Below are 21,085 nucleotides of genomic sequence, written 5' to 3'. Positions count from 1 at the left end.
TTACAGGGCTCTTCTTACAGGGCCTACCGTCAGCTCTTGGGAGGACTGGCTATATCAGGGGCGTGTGGCCTAATATGCAAAGGAGTTCCTGCTACAAAAAAAGCCCTGATATGAACCAACTTATGATCTAAATTTCGTGAGGAACGGGAATGGTTCGTTCATTTGGAAACCACAATTCAGGCTACTGTGCTGCTTGTGAACCGCTCGCGAACTGCCATGGTTATTTGCAGTGGTTTGCAGGCCTCTTTAAATCCCTTCGCTCCAGGAGGCATGCCGCCGCAGCATGTATTAGAGAGGGAAGGGGAGGCATTTAAAAATCCGCCCCCCCTGGAACAAACCTCACAAACCTAAATCAGTTCAGTAAATCGAAAAGTTCGTGGAAATTTGCGAATGGAGGTTTTCCTGGTTCGTGCCCATCCTTTGCTGCCTCTCATCCAAGTACTAACCAGGATTCCACTTAGCTTCCAAGATCTGATGATCCAAATACATTGTTCTTAGACCAGAACTTGTTGTATGAACATATGAACATATGAAGCTGCCTTATACTGAATCAGACCTTTGGTCCATCAAAGTCAGTATTGTCTTCTCAGACTGGCAGCGGCTCTCCAGGGTCTCAAGCTGAGGTTTTTCACACCTATTTGCCTGGACCCTTTTTTGGAGATGCCAGGGATTGAACCTGGGACCTTCTGCTTCCTAAGCAGATGCTCTACCACTGAGCCACCGTCCCTCCCCTGTATGATTCAGCCATCAGTGGCGGGGGGACACCATTGTGTTATAAGTACGGTATGACCCAGAAAAATAAATTCAACCATGTTGGATCTAACCAGTACAAAACAATAATCACTCATATCCCATTTTTCCCACGGGAATAATTCCAGACAAAAGCTATTTCTTTCTCTCTCGCACACTCATTCTATGAAAGAAGTCTTGGATGCGATTTGCGAACACTTTGTTTTGCGTTACTGCCAACGGGTACCATTAACACCTACTACAGGAAATAACTTTTGTAAGAAAAACTGTCTTCAAGACTACCTATAACATGAAGCAGCTGCTCTACGTTCTGGAGGCTGATTTTGTTTTTTTACCCATTTAACAGAACTTCCAAGGGTTTTCAAGAAAAGAGATGTTGGTGGTTTGCCAATGCCTACTTCTTTGAAGAAGACCGTAGATTTATACCCTGCCCTTCTCTCTGAATCGGAGCCTCAGAGTGGCTCACAATCTCTTTTGACATCCTGTGAGGTGGGTGGGGTTGAAAGAGCTCTCCCAGAAGCTGCCTTTTCAAGGACAGCTCTGTGAGAGCTATGACTGATCCAAGGCCATTCCAGCAGCTGCAAGTGGAGGAGTGGGGAATCAAACCTGGTTCTCCCAGATAAGAGTCCGTCCACTTAACCACTACACCAAACTGGTTCTCCCTCTGCTTAGCTTCTCTGCTTAGCTGAGCTTCAGCCAATAGAAGGAAGAGAGGCTTCACTCTGGTTCTCACTCTGCTTAGCTTCTGAGATATGACAAGACCAGTCTAACCTGAGCCATCCAAGTCAGATCCACTACAAGGCAAAAATGTGGCTTCCAATCCCGTGATTCTGTCGCAAACAACCGTACGTGTGCGGAGTCCCCACAGAAATAAGATCTACCGGCACACCATTAGGGGATGCACAACCCTTTCGCTGATTTTCTTCCACCCTGTGCCATTTTGTTCTGGTTTCCTTCACAGCAGGTCCAAGCAAAGAAAAATTTGCATAAACAACTGTTCCCCAAACTGAGCCAGCCCTGACCGGGATTTCCGAGGCTAGCCTGGTCCCTTCAGATCTTGGAAGCTAGGGAAGGTTGGCCCAGTTAGTAACTTGATGGTCGAGGGTTGCTATTCAGAGGAAGGCAATGGCAAACTACCTCTGAACGTCTTTGCCTTGACAACCCCTGCAGGGTTGCTATTAAGGCAGCTGCGACTTGGAGGCATTCTCAGTTTAAAGCAGTGGTATCAAACATGCAGCCCAGGGGCCAAATCAGGCTCTCTGAGGGCTCCTCTCAGCCCCCCGAGCAACCGGCTGTCGTCCGCTTCCTTCTCTTGCTCTTGCTTCCTTCTGCCTCACAGCTTGCTTTCAAAGGTTTGTTCAATGGCACAGGAGCTGCAGACCAAAACCTCTATTTTCTCTATTGGCTGAGGTGCCTCACTTGGGGAGGAAGGGGGGAGGGGCAGCCTGCTTTGCCAGGCTCTCTCAATCGCACAGCAGAGCTACTGAGCCAAGCCTCTCTTCCTTCTATTGGCTGAAGCTCCTTCCTCTCTTGGCCCCCTGGGGAAAGGAGGAAAGAGCCAGAGCTTCCTTTGCCTAGTTCCCTGGATCACGTGGGAGAGATAGAAATAAAGCACCTTTAAGACCAACGAGTGCTAATGTTTGAAGCATGTTTTATTTTAAGGGGTTTTTTTTAAAAAAAAAAATCTTTAATTGCGTTTGTATCCTTTATAAAGCTTATATCTCTGCTACCTAATCTTAAATAGGTACACACACATCCCGGCCAGTAAGGTCTCATTTATGTCAGATCCAGCCCCCATAACAAATAAGTTCGACACCCCTGGTTTATAGCGAGGGGGCACCATAGTGCAATCACACACTTTTCTGTGTCTAATGTGTACTAAGATGTAACAAGTTATATACCGACACAGGGCTTTTTTTTTTTGTAGCATGAACTCCTTTGCATATTAGGCTACACCCCCCCCTGATGTAGCCAATCCTCCAGGAGCTTACAGGACTCTTCTTACAGGGCATACTGCAAGCTCCAGGAGGATTGGCTACATCAGGGGTGTGTGGCCTAATATGCAAAGGAGTTCCTGCTACAAAAAAAGCCCTGGGCCTACACATAACAGCTTGTCATGTGTGGCCAGTTTGGTGTAGTGGTTAAGTGCGCAGACTCTTAACTGAGAGAACCGGGTTTGATTCCCCACTACTCCACTTGCAACTGCTGGAATGGCCCTGGGTCAGCCACAGCTCTCGCAGGAGTTGTCCTTGAAAGAGCAGCTGCTGTGAGAGCCCTCTCAGCCTCACCCACCTCACAGAGTGTCTGTTGTGGGGGGAGAAGATATAGGAGATTGTAAGCTGCCCTGAGTCTCTGACTCAGAGAGAAGGGCGGGGTAGAAATCTGCAGTCCACAGTCTTCTTCTATCGCACCGCTCAGCTCAACAGAGTTGGAAGCGTTCTTCCAGCTGAAGACAACTTCCTCAGATGACAGCAAGATGAAGAGTCACTCCCGTTGCAGGAAGGCTCCTTAAAATGGAATAAAGCATCAAAGTTTGATGAGCAGAAAAGCTAGGACACCAGCCACCATGCGACGGGTCAATAAATCCTTTTGACTGGTCACATGACCAGCGCTGTACAAAACAGCATCGAGTATTTTCTTCTTCTTCTGGGTCTTCATCTCCCTGTTTAGCAAACCACCTGTCCAAACCTTCTCACGCTACACATTTTCTTTTGCTGAGGCTGCTTAAAAAAGTATCGAAGCTGCACATTACAATACTTGCGGCCTTGTTCTACCACAAACAGCTGTGAAACTGTGGAGAAACTCCATACTGCAACCCTTTCACACCCCAAGCATCGGATAGAGGGCCGATGAAAGATACAGGTCAGAAGTTGCACAAGGAAACACCCCCTCCCTTTATGAACACTGAGACAGAATTTTAGTGCCTGGAAGATATTCACCCATTGCTTGCCTGGAAGATATTCACCCAGTGCAATTCCCAAGGCAAGTGCTTGCCATTTACCCCAGGGGAAGTCAGAACTTTTTGCACTTTCATTCCAGCTTCCAAAAGCAGTAGCCTGTGGGTTTCTTTTCTAACCAGCCCGAGGGTGGCCAAACTGTGGCTCAGGAGCCACATGTAGCTCTCAAAGCCCTTATCACCCCCTTGGCTGGCTTGAAGAAGGCATTTACCTCTTTAAATCATTTCTCCAAACCAAGACAGCTGGTGGCTTGGAGAATGCATTTAAAGTTAAAGTTGCTTTCTTTCCACCTCTCTCTTTCCCCCCAATCTATTTCCCTTCCTTCCTCCCTCCCTCCTCTCAAACACCCGACATTCATGTCTTGCAGCTCTCAAACATCTGCCACTTATTCTATGTGGCTCTTACGTTAAGCAAGTTTGGCCGTCCCTGAACAGTCCTTTTGCCAACCAGACATTCAACCAGCCTGAAAAATCCGAACTAGTTTTGCAAAAATGTATTCCTATTCAAACTAACACAATCTCCATAACAGCAACTCAACAGCTCGACTGGCGTCCCTGGAACAGCTACGGATTGTAAGTTCCAATTTGAGGTGGAAGACCTGGACTACCTATCTGATGAAGCGCGCGTGCACACAAAAGCTGACCTCCAGAATTAAACTTTGTTGGTCTTAAAGGTTCCACTGGACTCAAACGTTGTTCTGCTGCTTCAGACCGGCATGGCAACCCACCTGAAGCCGTATCCCTGCATTTAGAAAGCTAGTTCTCCGTGTAAAGACTACACTAGGACTCCCCCCTCTGGCATGCTAGTTTTTGTATGTGTTGGAAATTTTTTGAATGGTGGGATACTGATTCCTCTGAGCACCTCTCCCCCCACCCCCGGTCGCTGTTTGAAGTAGTAGTCAGAAAGCCTACGATGTCAAAACAAAACGTTAAGACATGACCACCATTCAAATATAACCACGAGTTTTAAAAAACGAATAGGTCATGTTGCATCAATGCAAGGCTTAATGAAATGTTCCACTCTACAACGGCCCAAGTCTCAGCTGCAAAAATATTTGTCAAAGCAAGAGATTTAACATCAGCCTCTTTCAACATTAACGGCAGCAGCATTTGTTTTGCAAGTGCAGCAATGATTACACCAAGATATAAACTTACATTCAAGCAAACTCTGCAGGCTAGCAAGCAGGGACTTTCCAAAGCTGGGAAAGTTTCACTTTCACTTTCTGATTCCAGAAAGTGTAATAAGCAGGTCAGAAAGGAGGTGGAGTTTCTGCAATCTAGAGAAGCAGACAACCCTCACTTGCAACCTTTATGCACGGGAGATGTCAGGAGAGAGGGGGAGAGAGCTGGTACTCTGTAAACTCCAGCAGGAACAAGCAATCACATTTGCAAAATTTACTTTGCATGGTGCAGAACAGAAAGTGCTAGTCGTCTGTGAAATCCAACAACAGCAAAACTGATTTGCAACTCTGCGCTGGGTTTAGCAGGAGACAAAACGTCCATTCCATACACAAGCACGACTCAAAAACATGCTGATCTTTATGTGTAAGTTAAATGCAGCACTAGCAGGTAGGGATGAAAACAGTCAGTCGTTTAAAGTTTGTATTTTGCTAAATGTTTAAACTAGCCTTGCTGTCAATGTCTAACGTGTAGCGCTTCATTGAAACAAACCATATCACATGCTTTGCAAATGCTACAGGCAGACCTGGGAAATCATGCAGGGAGAGAGCGCAACAAACGTTGGGCTGGTTGCTGGTGGTGAAGCTGGGAAAGGGCATCATTAAGTTTTGCTTGTATCCTGCTACTTTTCTATTCCAGTTGCGACAAGAACAGATCAGGCTCTTGCAGCAGCAGGTCAAAACTCCACTGCTTGAATGTATTGTAATCACCATTTCCCTGACTTTCCCTGACTTCAGACCAATTTCCATTTCCCTGACTTTCCAGAAAGTGGCAACCCTGCGTCTGTGGCAGATATAATACCTAATTCTCCCACAAGAACCTACTCAATCGCTCTGGCCATCCTCTGAAGCCCTGCTTCAGTTGCTCCAGCCATCTGAGGTGACCCAAGAAAGGGTTTTGGAATCAAAGAATCACAGAGTCGGAAGGGACCTCCAGGGTCATCTAGCCCAACCCCCTGCCCAATGCAGGAAACCCACAAATCCCTCCCCCTAAATTCACAAGATCCTCATCGCTGTCAGGTGGCCATCTAGCCTCTGTTTAAAAAACCTCCAAGGAAGGAGAGCCCACCGCCTCCCGAGGAAGCCTAAGGAGATTCACCTCCAACGGCTTAGGTGTTGTTGTTTTTTTAAAAAAACCCACACATATAAACACATGCTAGCCTTAGACCAGGGGTCCTCAAACTACGGCCCGTGGGCCAGATGTGGCCCGCTGAGGACATTTATGCGGCCCACCGGGTTATGGCAAAATCAGACCGGAAGTGACGTTCGACCTAAACTTGCGTTAGCAACGCACACTTCCAGCACTGGGCTGAGGCGGCGGAGACAGAGTGTGAGGTGATACCGAGGTGAGGTGAGTTCCCAGGCCGGGGTGTGTGGTGTGGGGAAGGGAGAGAGATGCAGAAGACGGAGAACTGACGGCCCGCGGCCTTGTACAGTAACGGCAGTCCGGCCCTCCAACAGTCTGAGGGACAGTGAACTGGCCCCCTATTTAAAAAGTTTGAGGACCCCTGCCTTAGACTGTAAGAACAGATTCTGCTGTGCAAATTCCAGGGGGTCAATAATAATAATTTTTAATTTATATCCCGCCCTCCCCGCCGAAGCAGGCTCAGGGCGGCTGTCATGTCAAGCTTGCACTGAATCAATCCTCTTGGTCCATCTGTTGGAGCAAGAATCTACATAAACCCAGTCTGACAGCTACAGTATGACAGCTGGTGATCTAGCTACCAGGCTAGGTCACAGTGACCTGATCAGCAGACCGGCTTGAGCCGGCAGAAGCCAAGTGATGCAATCTGCTGAGTCAGCACGGCCAGGATTGGCTGCTTGGACTATATATGATCTGTGTGTGCATCACACAGGTCTCTCCCTGTGAGATGGTGGTTAGGCGAAGCACTTTGTCCGTGGAGGTGATATTGTATAGACTGCACAAGAGAGCACTTGTCGTGTATATATGTTAATACACCTTTTGGCACTAGTTGCACGTGTCGGCCTGATTTTCTTTCCTGAAGCCCTGTGTCGGGCAAGTCATCTCCCTCACTCTGCTACTCCCGCTCCGACAGGGTTATGGGCCCAGCACGCTTCCGCTGCGCGGAGGAGAGAGTTGAGAGTTGAGCTGACTGTGAGGTTGGAAAGAGCCGGAGGCGAGGAACGCCGGTGAAGGACACAGAAGCACCACCGTTCTCTGTTTGAGAGCCAGAGGGACGTCGGCAGCCAGCTGTGAGGAGGAGTCGGCACGATGGCTCAGCAACAGCTTGGAGTAGCCGTTGAGAAGCTCACCTCAGCCAACTACGCGGTGTGGAGCCTGAGAATGCAACACTACCTCAAGCGTGAAGGGCAATGGCTGTTCGTGAGTAACCCCCCTGCTGACTTATCTCCTGCCGAGACTGTGTTATCGGATAAGGCACTGGCCAACATAGTGCTGTCTATAGGAGATGACCAGCTGGTTTATGTGCGAGGGAAGGACACTCCCAAGGCTGCCTGGGACGCGTTGAGTGCGGTGCATGTTAGCACCACTGCTGGTTCCCTCATGGCCTTGACAAGGAGGATGTTCCGCACCGTTATGCCGGCTGGAGGGTGTGTGAAAGATCACATCAAACGGCTAACGGACTGTTTCGTTGAGCTGGAGGCAAGAGGCAAGACTGTAGCTCCAGACGACAGAGTGTACATTTTGCTGTCGTCGTTGCCACCTGAGTACACTCCCCTGATAACTTCTCTGGAGACGGTGGACGTAGCGACCCTGACCATGGAATACGTCTGTGCCCACCTGCTTGACTTCCAAGAGAGAATTGCGGCCGTGAGCTGTCCGGGGGTGTCGGCCGGGCAGCGTGCTGTTATCGGTGTGTCCGGGAAGACAGCCAAGAATGAGCCAGCTTTTGCTGCTGGCAGGCGTCCGAAGGTGGAGGAAGTGGAGCCGACTGCGTTTGCAGTCCGTCGCTGCTATGGATGCGGGTCGTCGCAGCACCTGCTCCGAGCTTGCCCTGAGAGGGAGAAGAGGCGGGGGCGTGTGCGGCGAGAGCGGAGGACCGCCAGCCCGTGTGAGGAAGCAACCCGGCTGGTCACGTCTGCAGTAGAGAGCACAGGGTCTGCTTGGATTTTAGACTCCGGGGCAACGAGCCATCTCTGCTGCGAGAAGGAGTTGTTGAAAAACATTGACAGTCCTGAGCATAAGTATGTGAGATTGGCTGATGGGACCACTGCCAATTCTGTTTGCTCAGGCAATGTGGAATTTCCTGCACTGAAATGTATGTTGCAAAATGTGTTGTATGTACCCTCACTGCAGTCTAACCTGTTGAGTGTTAGCACACTGTTTGACCAGGGATACCAGGTGAGATTTGAGAAAACCTGCTGCAAAATCCTGGGAGGTGGGGGAAAGTTGCTTGTGACAGGAAAGAGGGAAGGTAAACTGTATGTGGTCCAGAGTGATTGTGCCCAGGTGGCTCAGGTGTCGAATGAGCCTGTGCACAATAATTGTATACATTTGCTCCATAGGAGACTTGGGCACTGCGGATTTAGGGCGTTAAAGAAAACCCTGGAGCTTGTGCCTAGTTTGAAAGTAAATCCTTGCAAATGTTACTTGGATTGCCAGGTCTGCATGAAGACCAAAAGCAAGGCGTGTGCTGTTGCTAAAGAAAGCTCAAGGGAAAGCACACGAGCCCTGGAACTAGTCCATTTAGACGTTATTGGCCCATTGCCAAAGAGTCTGTCGGGGAGGAGATACTGCTTGGTGGCCACCGACGACCACACGAGGTACGCGTGGGTTTTCACCATGGTGCATAAGTCTGAGGTGTATAAGACATTCACCAAGTGGGTCAAAGCAGTGGAGAGACAATTAGGGGTTAATCTCCTGGCTGTACAAACCGACAGAGGGGGGGAATTCTTATCTAACCAGATGAAACGTTGGCTGGAGAACAAGGGCATCGCCCACCGTCTGACGAACCCGGCAACGCCCCGAGAAAATGGGCATGGGGCTGTATTGCAGAATGTGATGTATTGCATGTTAGAGGATGCACAACTGCCAATGACCTATTGGGCAGAAACCATACATGCAGCTGTTTTTTTGCAAAATAGGGTTTGGTGTAATACTGTGAAAAATGTGCCTTACAGGTTACTGTTGAACAAGACCCCAGATTTGAGTTCTTTAAAAGTCTTTGGGTCACGGGCTCGGGTTGGCATCCACTCCACGAGTAGCGGGGAGGGGGATGTCCGGGCAGAGAGCCTAATTTTTCTGGGCTACAAGCCAAGGGCCAGGTGTTATCGTTTCTGCAATAGCAAAAGCAAGATAACACTTAGTAAGAGTGCCCAGTTCAATGAAGAAAGCAGCTGGCCAAGGTTGCACTCCTTGCAGAAACAATTTGTCCTGCTGCCAAGTAGCGATAACGATGTTGGAGCGCAGCCCAGAACTCCAGCCCAGGAGGTGGCACCCAGTGGGGCTGGAGAAGGTGAGCCGAATGCTGGCACAGAGCCTGACGAGCAGAGTCAGGAGGCAGAGCCTCAAATGCAGGAACTGGAGGTAAAGTGTGAGAGTCAGGAGGTTCAACACCCAATTACAGGGGCAGAGCAACCAGCCCAGGAGGTGGGAACAGAGCAACCCGAAGAAGACAAAGCTGGTCCAAGCACAGGGCCACGGGTGTCTGCCAGGTCCACCAAAGGCCAACGTCCCGCTAGGTACAAGTGTCCCTATGTCACTCTGACTGTCAATCCAGACCCACCCGGATTTGAGGAAATGTTAAAAGAAAAGGCTAAGAAATGGAAAGCCTGGGTGGCAGAGTGCGAGGCAAGGGAGAAGGAGGCTGAAGCCAAGCGTCTGAAAGAGCTGGCTGAACAGGAACACGATGATGTGTTTTACAATCATGATGAGTTCCTGAACGAATTCCGGAAAGGGTTCCGAGCTACGTAAATATGAACTGTAATGTTGCTGGTGGACATGTATGTAAACTGTGTAAAGTGTTTTGGTGCACTGGGTTTAAATAGATTAGGAGGTGTGTTGGAGCAAGAATCTACATAAACCCAGTCTGACAGCTACAGTATGACAGCTGGTGATCTAGCTACCAGGCTAGGTCACAGTGACCTGATCAGCAGACCGGCTTGAGCCGGCAGAAGCCAAGTGATGCAATCTGCTGAGTCAGCACGGCCAGGATTGGCTGCTTGGACTATATATGATCTGTGTGTGCATCACACAGGTCTCTCCCTGTGAGATGGTGGTTAGGCGAAGCACTTTGTCCGTGGAGGTGATATTGTATAGACTGCACAAGAGAGCACTTGTCGTGTATATATGTTAATACACCTTTTGGCACTAGTTGCACGTGTCGGCCTGATTTTCTTTCCTGAAGCCCTGTGTCGGGCAAGTCATCTCCCTCACTCTGCTACTCCCGCTCCGACACCATCAGGGTCAGCACTGTCTACTCAGATTGGCAGTGGCTCTTCCAGGATCTCTGGTAGAGATCTTTCACATCATCTACCACCTGATTGGTCTATAGACTGGAGCTGCAGGGGGAGGGGGGGGTTGAACCTGGGACTTTCTGCAGAGGCTCTACCACTACGCCACAGCCCCTCCACACTATGTCCAAGCATGAAGAGTCCCATAAGAAAGATGGGGTGGACAGGGGGCCAAAGAAGCCATTCAGGATACGATCTATATCAAACAACCCAAAGACAGATGGGGTCTTACTCCTCACCCAAAACTTTGTCCCAGGGGGATCAGGGGCCCGGAAAAATAGCAAAAGGGTCAAGCTGGGGTCTGCAACGGGAGGCAGAAATTGGTGGAAACCATTTCTCACTTTTCTGACACTGTTTGCCTTTAAATCTTCCGAAAGGCAAAAGTGGAGACAGGCCACCCAGTTCGAATCTCAACTCTAACTTTCATCACAGTGCAGCAAACCACAGGGAAGGGACCTCCAGGGTCATCTAGCCCAACCCCCTGCACAATGCAGGAAAAATAGCAATACTGGAGAGAGGTGGCACAGTTGGAAATTGGCCACTTAATTTCCACAAGAAAAGTTGACTTAAGAAACTGAGGACAAGATACTGCGTTGGGAAGGACGGGGTTAATGAAATATTCAAAGGCGTTCTCCACCAACCCCGGGCCTGTAATGCGCAAGACCCAAGCAATTTCGAAGAAGAAGGCAGAAGACGCTGAGCTATGTCTGCTAGCGCTCACCAGATGACAGATCCGTGTGGGCAGCCGTGGTGGTCTGAAGCAATGGAACGAAGGAGGAATCCAGTGGCACCTTTAAGACCAACAAAGTTTTCTTCAGAATGTCAGCTTTCATGTGCGTATAGCTACATACACATATAGCTGCCCACCAGATATATGTAGCTCTGCTCACTGTACCTCATTCCTCATCTGAAGAAGTCTGCATGCACACAAACACTTGCATTTAAATAAAACTTTGTTGGTCTTAAAGGTGCTCCTGGGCTCCTACTTCACCAGGTGATAGTTCAAGACTAGCAAAAGCCTGAATGTGAACGCTTCAGAAGGCGCAGTCCAATCCAGAGAGTCAGTCATGTTTGCCTACAGTTCCAAAATAACACTGACCTCCAGAGACACCTTAAAAGACGGAAGAAAGGGGCTCTCACTCACAAAAACTCCGGCTGGAACAAAGGCGGTTCATCCCTGAAGGCACCGCTGGACTTTTATTCCGTTCTCCTGAGCAAGCCAAGCAGAGTGAAGGGACACAGGTGTTCTTATGCAACTCTTGTGCATTCGACAAGGTCTTCCACAGGAAAGGGCACCTTTCCTGGACATCCTGCTTTTTAATCTAGAATTCCCACTGTGTTAGCTAAAAAAATTAAATTCCCTATGGTGGAAAACCAAGCACGATATGCTGCTAACAACTGGATCCATGTTTATTCTGCAGCAAGTGCTCCCAAGTTCAACGGGGCTGATTCTCACACGCAGGGTCGCAGTTCCCTAAATGTTTGAGATTTAAAAGGGGAGGACTCTGTTTTAGAAGTGTCTTGCTGAGCTGAAAAATAGATTCTGGGAAGACAGAAGGGAATTTTTATACAAACATAACGCAGCTTTGCAAAGAATTAAAAGGGTGCGTCTTCAGATTCGGGATTAATACGCACACTATTCAATTCCTTTGAAATTAACGAAGGCAAACCTCACTCAGTATTTTAAAATATGAAATTGCTTTTTTCAAACTACGGAAGTTTGTAATTCTAGAAGTTCGCCTGTGCTGGGGGAGGGACATCATGTTTTAAACTGCATCGTGTTATAGATCCAGGTGGGCACCCGGGTTGGTCTGAAGGAGTCCACCTGACCCCTTTAAGTTCAACCAAGTTTTATTCAAGGCATAAGCTTTCGTGTGCTAAAGACACACTTCTTCAGACAAGGGGATCAGATATAGTCTGAAGAAGTGTGTTTCTAGCGCAAGAAAGCTTACATTCTGAATAAAACTTGGTCGTAAAGATGCCCTTGACTCCTGCTTTGTTCAACTGCATTGTGTTATGTTGTCTTTCTCTCTTCTCCCTCAATGCCTTTCTCTGCTGTTAAAACGAGCACTGTAAATACTTTGGGGCAGTGACCTAACCCCTTGGACCTGCATAATGAAAAATTAAAAGCAGTGTGAGACATCTACAAAGCGTATTGCTGAATGCACTGAATTAAATCTGGAGCCACGGACAACGCGGGCTTCTAATTTTTGTATTTCTGTCCATTTTATCCTCGTCACATCTTCCGAACACTTTAGAAAGTACCACAGAGGAGGCGCAGAGCATGGACTGAGAGCGACGAACAAAGCGCAGGTAAAATCTCACTGCCCAAAGACTTGAAATACAGCAAGGACTGAGTCTTAAGAACTTCATTGAGGAAAAGGTTCCGGAACCTCAATCCACACCCCAAACAAGGCAGCCAAAGTCTCGGCTTTATCATTCCCCAAACCGACCGTCTTTGAATGATTTTGAACGATAAATCCATGCACAGCATTAAACGAAAACAAACGCTGGAAATCACACAATGGCCAAACGCATCCACCTCTCAAACCAGCCAGCGGACTCTGTCTGGGAAAAGGTGTTCTTTGTCTCACTGGAGGAGGGGGGGTGTTTTTAATGATTTAAATGAATCTCCTGCCCCCCCCCCCCCCGCAAAGGCTGCAAACAAGTTTCTTCCACCAAACACCCAACTTTGATTTATTCCCGTCAACATCAGAAGGGCTTTGGCAAACAGGGCCAGATGGAGGAGAAAAGATAATGGGATTTTTTCCCCCTCTGTTTGCCTTAGAAACTAACCAGCTGCGGGAGGCATCAGCTGCTAGAGCCAGCCAATAACTTTTCATCTCGTGGCTTCTTTCCACCCCCCCACCCCCTTTCCCATTTATCAACCTGAAGCCAATTTAATTTGATGATGGGAGGGAGAGAAAAAGAGAGCTCTGAGAACCTGGGGTGCGGATGGAACACCCTCTAGCTGCATCCCCCAGGGACCAGCGCCACCCTCCAAGTTTGCTCCAAGAGAGCAAATCAATTCTGCCCCACTGACAAAAAGTTACAGAAATTTTCAGAGCTAGGAGGGGCCTTCAGAGCCGACACACAGAGACCCGATCCAATCCCATGAACGCTGCAAGCTTACTGCACGGTTTACTCAGAAGGAAGCTGCACGGGGGGGAACCCACCCAGCCTAATTCTAACTATGTTTATCCCAAAGCGATGCCACTTATTTCAATTGGGGAGGGACGGTGGCTCAGTGGTAGAGCATCTGCTTGGGAAGCAGAAGGTCCCAGGTTCAGTCCCCGGCATCTCCAACTGAAAACGGTCCAGGCAAATAGGTGTGAAAAACCTCAGCTTGAGACCCTGGAGAGCCGCTGCCAGTCTGAGTAGACAAGACTGACTCTGATGGACCAAGGGTCTGATTCAGTATAAGGCAGCTTCATATGTTCATATGTTCAATGGGGCTTTTCTCCCAAGCAAGCAAGGTTTGTTGCCATGTCTTTCATGGCCACCAGCAGGGGGTGAGGGGGGGTAAGGTTGCCAGATCCAAGTTGGGAAATTTCTGGAGATTTGGGGATGGAGCCTGGGGAGGCTTGGGACCATGGCTGGGGTACAATGGCCCAGAGGCCTCCCTCCAAAACATCCCTTTTCTCCAGGGGAACTGATCTTTGTAGGCTGGAGAGGAGCTTTCATTCCGGGGCATCCCCCGGTCCCGCCTGGAACTTGGCAACCCTTACAACCCCTACCCGCGCATGCAGACTCCACGCGGCCAAGCCCTACACGTGCCCACTCACAAGTTCCACTCTCTTCGACGACGGAGTAAACGATTCAGGGCGCAATCCTACGCAGTCTGAAGCCCCTTCGTTTCCACAGCCTTCGACCGGCGCAACTTTGTTGAGGACCGCGCTGCAACCGGCACCCTCAGGGCGTTATGATCAGGCGCGGGGGCCGCGACATCTCCACGGACTGCAATGGGATTACTTTAAGCAGGTGCTGCGCGGGACGCCTCCAGCGTATATCGGAGGGTGGGGGGCAGCTGAGTCCACCCAAACCGACGCAGCTTTAATAGAAAGCGCCCGCCAGGCCCGCAGCCACTGGGGGGGACTATGGGGGGCACTTCCCCCTGACTTCCGGGGGGCTCTCTGGGGTACAGCCTGCTCCCCTCCTTTATTTTTTTGGACAGAAGGCAGCTTATGAGAAGTGGCAAGTGGTAGATGGGAAAGGGTGCGCCCCCCCCCCCCGACTTTTTAAAAATGCCCCCTCGCTTTTAAAATCCTGCCCACGCCCCTGCCCCCCTTCAAGGGCTGGGTTCGATGCCCTCCCCTGCTCGAAGCTCCGGCTGAATCGTGCCCCCCCCCAGCCGCGCCCCCCCCCCCGTCGGCTCTACTCACCTTGGCCCAAGAAAAAGAGACTTAAAGCCCATTTCGCCATCTTCCGCTTCCCGCCGTCCGGTAATCCCATTTTTGTCCCCTTTCCTCCAACTTTTGCCAAAGGGAGAAGCCCCGGGAAACCACCTCCGCACGTGCGCCGGAGAAGGGGGGGGGGGAGGCGACTTTGGGGAGGGGGCTATGACTGGGGAGGGGGGCCTCCAACGCCGTTGCGGTCAGGGCGACCCCATGGCCCGCGCGCCCTCCGTCCGCAGCCGGGCAGGTCAACAGGTCCAAGCGGGCCAAGCGCGCGTCGTGCGCCCCCGTCGGGTTCCGCGGCTGGTGCGAAGGGGCGGCCCGGGCGCCACGAGGCGAAGCCGGAAAGCTCCCCCCCCCCCTCGGAAAACGCCACCCGGCGAGGAGGAAGAGAGCCGGGGCGCGTCGTCGGCTCAGCCCGCCCGGCTCGCACTGCAGCGTGGCACCGCCAGGCCCGTCGTCGGGGTGGGAAGCAAAGGCGCGCCTGGCCGGCCGTGCGCTCTCGGGAGCGCACGGGAGGAGCGCAGCGGGGGCCGCCCCACAGCCGGGCCGCCCTCCTCCGCCGCGCCGTCGGCCCAAGAGGCTGCGTTGGGTCCCCTGCTGGCTCCGGCGACCGTCCTCCTCCTCCTCCTCCTCTTCTTGCAGCCGCTGGGCTTGCTGCGCTGGAGCCAGGCCGGCGGCGCCTGCCGCGGCCGCCTGGGGTGGTGCGCGCTCGTCCAGCCGGGGAACTACTGGCGGCGGCTGCTGCTGCTCGCCTCTTGAGAGGGGCTGGGCCGGGCCGGCTTCCCCCTGGCGGCCGAGCTGCGCTTGCCGGGCTCGGGCGGCCAATGGACGAGCCGTTTCGCCCTCCAACTTAAGGAGGAAATGGCAGCTGGAGCAGAGAGGAGGGAAAGGCAGCGCCACGCGCCCAGCGGGCAGCTGAGGCCGCCTAAGCCAGGGGGGGGGGGGGCAGAATTTGCTTCAGGTAAGAGCCTCATCGAATAAACGTCAGATGTTTGAGAGCCTCAAGACGTGAACGTCAGAGGAAGGAAGGAAGGAAGGAAGGAAGGAAGGAAGGAAGGAAGGAAGGAAGGAAGGAAGGAAGGAAGGAAGGAAGGAAGGAAGGAAGGAAGGAAGGAAGGAAGGAAGGAAGGAAAATAGATTAGAAGAGAGAGGTGGTAAGAAAGCAACTTTAACTTTAAATGCATTCGCCAAGCCACCAACTGGCTCGGGGAAGTGATTTAAAGAGAGAACTGCCTTCTCCATGCTGGCTGATCCACACATTTGAGATCCGCCCGTTGTGTGTGAAAGAGCCACACAAGTGACACAGTTTGGCCACCCCTGTCCTAAGCTTTGGTCTGGCTTTGCCTGAATAGCTCAGGGGAGATCACAGATAAGGCTGTTGATGGGGTGGGCCCTGGTGAGGACTGGGGTTGGAGACACACACACACCCCACGAGGCGGGCGGGGGTGAACCACTTGTGGACGTCTCATAAGAAGGTGAAGAGAAACCATGCCGGATCAGGCCAATGGCCCATCCCAGTAACTCTTTGTCGCACAGTGGCCAAAACCCAGGGGCTATCAGGAGGCCCATCAGCGGGGCCAGAACTGAGAAATCCTCCCAGTGTTGCCCCCCCCCCCCCGCCCCAAGCACCAAGAGTACAGAGCATCACTGTCCCAGACAGGGTGTTCCATCTATGCCTTGTGGCTAGGAGCCACTCATGGGCTTGCGCTCTTAAGAACATAAGAGAAGCCATGTTGGATCAGGCCAATGGCCCATCCAGTCCAGCACTCTCTGTCACACGGTGGCCAAAACCCAGGTGCCCTCAGGAGGCCCACCAGTGGGGCCAGGTCTTGCCATGAAACCTTATAGAGTTGTCAGAACATCGATGGGCCTTGTCCTGGTTTGGATGGTCCAGGCTAGCTGGGTCTCATTGGATCTCAGAAGAAGAAGATGGTATTGGATTTATATCCCGCTCTCCACTCCGAAGAGTCTCAAAGCGGCTCACAATCTCCTTTATCTTCCTCCCCCACAACAGACACCCTGTGTGGTGGGTGGGGCTGAGAGGGCTCTCCCAGCAGCTGCCCTTTCAAGGACAACCTCTGCCAGAGCTATGGCTGACCCAAGGCCATTCCAGCAGCTGCAAGTGGAGGAGTGGGGAACCAAACCTGGTTCTCCCAGATAAGAGTCTGCACACTTAACCACTACACCAAACTGACCCCCTGAGAAGATAAGCAGGGTTAACCCCAGTTGGTATTTCAGCGGAAGACCCACAAGGAAGTCCAGGGTCATTACGCAGAAGCAAGCAATGGGAAACCACCACTGTCAAATTGTGGAAGCTAAGCATTCTTTGTCACACAGTGGCCAAAACCCAGGTACCCTCAGGAGGTCCACCAGTGGGGCCAGAGCTTGCTATGAAATCTTATGACGTTGCTGTAACTCGGCTGGGGCTTGACAATGCAGAATTTTTTTGGCCTGGCTTGGGTGGCCAAAACTAGCCAGATCTCAGAAGCAAAGCAGGGTCTTTCAGTGGGAGGCCCCTAAGGAAATCCAAGGTTGCTACACAGAGGCAGTAAATCCAACATTTCTTTCAAGAGAAGCTAAGGACAAGAGGGGATTGGATAAAAATATGGAGCAGAGGTCCATCAGTGGCTATTAGCCACAGCGTATTGTTGGAATTGTCTGGGGCAGTGATGCTCTGTGTTCTTGGTGCTTGGGGGGGGGGCAAAGTGGAAGGGCTTCTAGCCCCACTTTTGAACCTCCTGATGGCATTTGGTTTTGTTTGGGGTTTTTTGGTCACTGTGTGACACAGAGTGTTGGACTGGATGGGCCATTGGCCTGATCCAACATGGCTTCTCTTATGTTCTTATGTGACACAGAGTGTTGGACTGGCCTGATCCAATATGGCTTCTCTTATGTTCTTATGTGACACAGAGTGTTGGACTGGAGGGGCCATTGGCCTGATCCAACATGGCTTCTCTTATGTTCTTATGTGACACAGAGTGTTGGACTGGATGGGCCATTGGCCTGATCCAACATGGCTTCTCTTATGTGAAACAGAGTGTTGGACTGAATGGGCCACTGGCCTGATCCAATATGGCTTCTCATATGTTCTTATGTGACACAGAGTGTTGGACTGGATGGACCATTGGCCTGACCCAACATGGCTTCTCTTATGTTCTTATGTGACACAGAGTGTTGGACTGAATGGGCCATTGGCCTGATCTAACATGGCTTCTCTTATGTTCTTATGTGACACAGAGTGTTGGACTGAATGGGCCACTGGCTTGATCCAATATGGCTTCTCTTATGTTCTTAGAAGTGCGGGGCCGTGCTTGATCCTTGGAGATAGGCAGAGCAGTGCCACATTGGAATTGTATCCCTTAGTGAGCTGCCTGAAGAAGGATTCTCTGAAAGTGGACGGAAGCAGCAGTCCGGTTGTAGCCACACCGGTTTGGGAAATGCAGTCACACCTGCATTGGTGCATTGGACTTCAGGAAGTCCCACAAACGAAGCAAAACATGGTATATTGGGAAATGGACTGTGAAATAATTCCAAATTAATATGTGAGAAATACTATGGTTTAAAATTTTGCTTTCAATATATGTATTAGTTAAAGCTCTCACGGAGTGTTTTAACTTTTATACCCTACCATGGATGCTGGCTGAGGGACATTGGGATGGCTAGTTGGTCTTTCTTTGGGCTGGAAGTGGGCTTCATGACTGGACAGAAATGAGAACCAACATCTCCTGGGACCTAGCCTGGCACTCGGTCTTCTTAGGTTTTCTTCTGCTTCCCAGTCCTCTTTTCCCTTCCCTGAGCCGCGGGGATTTACGTTCACCATCCCAAACTCCTCCATCGAATCTGTCATATTTATTCTTCAGAGCAGGGTTTTCTTTTGTAGTAAAAGCCCGCAGGGACTTATTTGCGTATTAGGCCACACCCCCTGAAGTCACCAAAGTTCTACACAGGGCTTATTTTGTAGAAAAAAGCCCAACAGGTGCTCATGTGGCTATTAGACCACACCCACTGACACCAAGCCAGCCAGAACGGCGTTCCTGCGCATTCCTGCTCAAGAAAAGCCCTGCTTATTTGATCTTCAAGAAGGCATACATGTTTCTCTTCAGCTTTACCCTCGCAACAGCTCTATGAGGTAGGCTAGGCTATGCGAGAATGCCTGGCTTCCAGTTGCCCAACGAGCTTCATGGCAAGCAGAGATCTGAACCTAGAACCACCCGCTGTACCACCCCGGCTCTCGCAACAACCCCGGTGAGGTTGGTAAGGGGAGAGACAGAGCCCCGTCCCAAGGTCCCCCAGCAACATTTGTGGTTAACGGGGGGATTCGAACCTGAGTCTCTCCTAGAGCCTGACCCAACACTCTAACCACTTCACGTTACTTCCTAGATTGAATCAAAGTTGAGGATTTAAGGAAAAGAGGCGAGAGGAAAGGTGAACAGACCTGCTGTTGAGGGGCAAGTTGTCAAAAACTGGGAGGGGGGAGTGCTAGAATAGGGTTTCTCCCTCTGGGTTGGGAAATACCTGGACATTTGGGGACAAAAGCCAGGCGACGGTGGGGTTTAGGGAGCAGAGGAACCTCAGCATGGTACAATGCCATGGAGTCCACCTTCCAAAGTAGCCACCTTTCTAGGGGAACTCAACTGTTGCCTAATCATAAGTTGGAATAGCAGATCTCCAGGCCCCACCTGGAGGCTTAGCAAACATGCAGAACTGCACTGTACAGGTTAAGCAAACACAACAAAACCTAACACCGTATAACCTGCTTATATTAACATGTCGTGAATGTATTAACACGCTTATACACTTTGTCTATACAGTGTTACACTTCCCAAAGCCATTGTACAATTTAAAACCGCATTATCAATAGCAGAAGTCCATATAGAAAACTCTGATCAGTTCCCAAGACTCTGGTCAATTTCCAGTGGTGATTTAGCTAGAAAGGTGATGACACACCTCCTGGGTTTGATGAAAGGTGTTTCAAGTGACTCTCCCTTCTTCAGATCGCCCACATTGAATTTGGAACTGTAAGATAAGTGGGTAAGCGAGTCGACAATGCTGACTGATGGACCCAGGGTCTGATTCAGTATAAGGCAGCTTCATATGTGTCATATAGCTTCATAAGTGTTATATGTGTAGTAAGAATTTCTTGTGCTCTCTCTTTCCTTACCCCCCCCCCCCCGAAATGCTTCTGGGCTCCACTGTTCAACCCCCCATGAGAATTTTGCTGAGCTCTACGATTTGACAAACTTTCAAATATTTTTCCCCCACAATAATGGGGAAATAACCAAAACATCTCAAGCAGATAGATTGGAGATCTTCCTCCTGCCACTGTGGCCACAGAGGAGAAAGTCATTTTAAAAGGGTGATGGGAGTAACATTTTATTTTGACAGTTCTAATTCAAGAAGCCTTTAAAGGGAGATGCTGAGCTGATAGAATTTAGTGCACCTTCCGGTGAACATGAACATATGAAGCTGCCTTATACTGAATCAGACCTTTGGTCCATCAAAGTCAGTATTGTCTTCTCAGACTGTCAGCGGCTCTCCAGGGTCTCAAGCTGAGGTTTTTCACACCTATGTGCCTGGACCCTTTTTTGGAGATGCCAGGGATTGAACCTGGGACCTTCTGCTTCCCAAGCAGATGCTCTACCACTGAGCCACCATCCCGGGGATGTCAGAGGTGCCTGTCATATGCAAATTAGTTGTGCTAACGAGCTCCAGCACCTCTTTTTCTACAAAATGACCCCTGTTTGGCTGCAAAATATTGTCAGAAGCAGAGCACATTGCTGTCTTCAAGACACCAATGCTGGTGCTTTTCACACACACTCACACACTTTTGGTTGAATGGATTTTGAGTCCAGTGACACCTTTAAGACCAACGGAAGTTTATTTAAGGTATGAGTTGCCAAGTGCACACATGCTTCTTCAGCCCACTTCCAATGCACTTGGCAACTGGATTGTACTGTGTGAAGTGGCAAAATACCGAACCTTTTCAGCGCATTTTCCCACTTGCTAAACAACGTTGGCCGTTTTCCCACAGACCTTACCCCGGAGCAACGTCCCTCTTCACCGCGCAGTGTCTGCGCGGATTTCCCACCAACTGCTGCGCAGAACCAGGAAGTGCCGCGGCTTTTGCGTCGCAGATGTAAACTGCTAAAAACCAGTTTACATCTGCGATGCAAAAGCCGCGGCTCTTCCTGGTTATGCGCAGCAGTTGGTGGGAAATCCGCGCAGACGGTGCGCGGTGAAGAGGGACGTTGCTCCGGGGTAAGGTCTGTGGGAAAACGGCCAACGTTGTTTAGCAAGTGGGAAAATGCGCTGAAAAGGTTCGGTATGTTTGCAGAAAAAGAAAGGCGAGATGATGTCTAGTCAGGAAGGAA

The 21,085-nt window shown here is 50.4% G+C and overlaps 1 non-coding gene across 1 annotated transcript; it reads right to left on the bottom strand.

The window, feature by feature from the left end:
• Positions 1 to 655: 655 nt before the first annotated feature.
• On the bottom strand, positions 656 to 722 carry TRNAP-AGG (transfer RNA proline (anticodon AGG)). Its single transcript has one exon. It is a non-coding gene; the product is annotated as a tRNA-Pro (tRNA).
• Between the last annotated feature and the right edge of the window lie 20,363 nt (positions 723 to 21,085).

This window comes from Heteronotia binoei, chromosome 6 (assembly GCF_032191835.1).
Source record: "Heteronotia binoei isolate CCM8104 ecotype False Entrance Well chromosome 6, APGP_CSIRO_Hbin_v1, whole genome shotgun sequence".
Taxonomy (NCBI): Eukaryota; Metazoa; Chordata; class Lepidosauria; order Squamata; family Gekkonidae; genus Heteronotia; species Heteronotia binoei.
The sequence above is the reverse complement of the archived record's forward strand: the minus strand, read 5'-3'. Positions and strand labels throughout refer to the sequence as shown.